Raw genomic sequence first — 2360 nt, 5'->3', positions numbered from 1 at the left:
CTACTAGGTATACTCAAAGTAAGGTAAAAATGTTAATTTCATAATATTTCTTGGGAACAGATTGATCCTATTAAGGGAAAACTACCCTGAGTCACTAGAACTTAGTTTGTTCAAGAATAAAAGAAAATTAAATTTATCAAGTGAATTTTCATAAGTAGAAGATCCACTCAGCTAACTCTCATCAAATGTTTTTTATGTGCCTGACATTGTTCTAAGTACTGGGTGCACCAAGGAACTGTCTTAATTGCCAAAGGATTTGAGGCAGCTTATAAAACTCAATATTAAAAAAATTAATAAGTTAGGAATTGTAATTAAGAGAAAAATAATTGTTGGGAATAGATGATGCCAGAGTTCAATTCAGTATATAGGAGGTATGTCATAATTTAGTATGCATTGGCTACCTTTGAAATAGATCCAGAATCTGAATATTTACCCCCACATTTGGTGCTACCACCCAGATCCAGTGTGCCATCCTCTCTTCCCCAAATACTGCAGTGATTTCCTGAGCGTCCCCCTGTTTTGGCCCCTGTTCCTCTTCAATCTGTTCATCTCACAAAGACCAGAATGATCCTGGTAAAGCACAAGGAGGTTGTATCAGTCCTCTGTTCAAAATCTCTGATGTTAGGAATCTTATCTCCCTCAAAATAAAAGCTGAAGTCTTTGTAGTGACACACACTATATGAACTGGCCCCTCCCCTCTCTAGTCTATTCCTCATGTCCCATCACTTTGTGCCTCTTGCATCATTGTTCTCACTGTTCTTATTCTACTGGTTATACTGCCTCAGAGCCTTTGCACTTGCCTTTCCTTTTGCCTGCAGTGCTCATCCTCCAGATACCTGCTTTGCTCACCCTCTCACTTCCTTCAGGGTTTTCCTCACCACTTCACAGAGATTTCTCCGACCACTCTGTCTACCCTTGATGATTTCTATTGCCCTTTCCCGCTTTTATTTCCTCCTTGGCACTTTTCATGCTCTAATTTACTTATTATTTTACTCATTTATTTGTTTATAGTCTCCCTCTCTCACCAAAAGGTAAGTAAGCTACATGAGAGCAGGGACTTTGTTTGGTCCACTGCTATTTCTCCAGTGCCTGGGTCATGGTAAAAGCTCCCTAAATGTCTGTTGAATGAATGAATGTGCTTGATGCAGACTGCAGTTTAGCTAATAGAACTAGCAAAGGAAATAGGAGTGAGACAGGTTGGAGGCGATCCAGGAGAGGGAGTTAGAAGAGGAATGTCAAGAGTTTTAAGGAGGCTGAACGCGGTGGCTCATGCCTGTAATCCTACCACTCTGGGAGGCCGAGGCAGGTGGATCGCTCAAGGTCAGGAGTTTGAGACCAGCCTGAGCAAGAGCGAGACCCCCGTCTCTACTAAAAAAAAATAGAAAGAAATGATCTGGACAACTAAAAATATATATATAGAGAAACAGGGGAGACTATATATGGTATCATATACACTTAAGCAGGAAATTTTGTTCTTAATGGCTTTGTTTTGGATCAGATATATTAAATAGTGTTCTAGGTTATTTAGGATTAAAATTATCTTAAATATGCTGTTTTATAAAACTTAGTGAATATCAGCTAACAAAACATAAGATTAGAAAACAGAAGCCATGGATATTTATGTCTAATTCTCCCCTTACCTTTATATTTCAGGCAAGTTGTGAGGATTAATGCCTTTTGTTTTGTGATGAGTCAACTCAGATTAAATCGCACATTCATGGGATGTTAATTATTTTAGGGTACAAGTTACCATTTAGTAAATTACTTCTTATGTACTTGTATTACTCTGGACAAATTAATTCACCTCATAAGGATAAGCAATTTATTTCTGTCTCCAGAGACTCCTTTTCTCACAGCAGGAGACCTAGTTCGGGATTGTTTATGTGAACTTAGGTCTTCTTTTAAAACCCTCAATATTAAAAAATACTTTATGAGCTTTTACAATGTAGAATGAATAGGCTGCAGGAAGTAAAGAAGCTGAGTTCTTTCAAGTCACAGTTGAGATGAATAAATAGTTGACCAAGACAAAAACATGTATGTAGTCATGCATTAAAATAAAACTTACATGAGGAGCATTAAGGAAAGAAGAATTGTGTTCAGCTAATTGAGTCTGCTACTGCTTCTGTTCTTTGGGATATAGATATTATGAAAAGGTAGATAGTATAGATCTTGTAAATTTAGGTAGGGATGGGGATATTGATCAAATAATCTGCTCAGAATAAAGATTTGCAATACAGCAATCTTGAGAGAGAGAAAGAGGAAGCCAGAAAGGTAATATAGGTATGGTCATTATCTCTATTGCACTTTCAAAAATTCTATCATTCATTATTTCAACTTGGGAAGTTTTCCACTGTCTGTTA

At 37.3% G+C, this 2360-nt stretch overlaps 1 protein-coding gene across 1 annotated transcript in view; it reads left to right on the top strand.

Annotated features, from left to right (window-relative positions):
• FBXL4 (F-box and leucine-rich repeat protein 4) overlaps nucleotides 1-2360 on the top strand; it is a 74592-nt gene that overhangs the window by 29917 nt on the left and 42315 nt on the right. The gene's annotated exons all lie outside the window — the stretch shown is intronic.

The sequence above is a fragment of the Propithecus coquereli genome, unplaced genomic scaffold (genome assembly GCF_000956105.1).
Source record: "Propithecus coquereli isolate 6110/MARCELLA unplaced genomic scaffold, Pcoq_1.0 Scaffold74, whole genome shotgun sequence".
Lineage (NCBI taxonomy): Eukaryota > Metazoa > Chordata > Mammalia > Primates > Indriidae > Propithecus > Propithecus coquereli.
The sequence above is the reverse complement of the archived record's forward strand: the minus strand, read 5'-3'. Positions and strand labels throughout refer to the sequence as shown.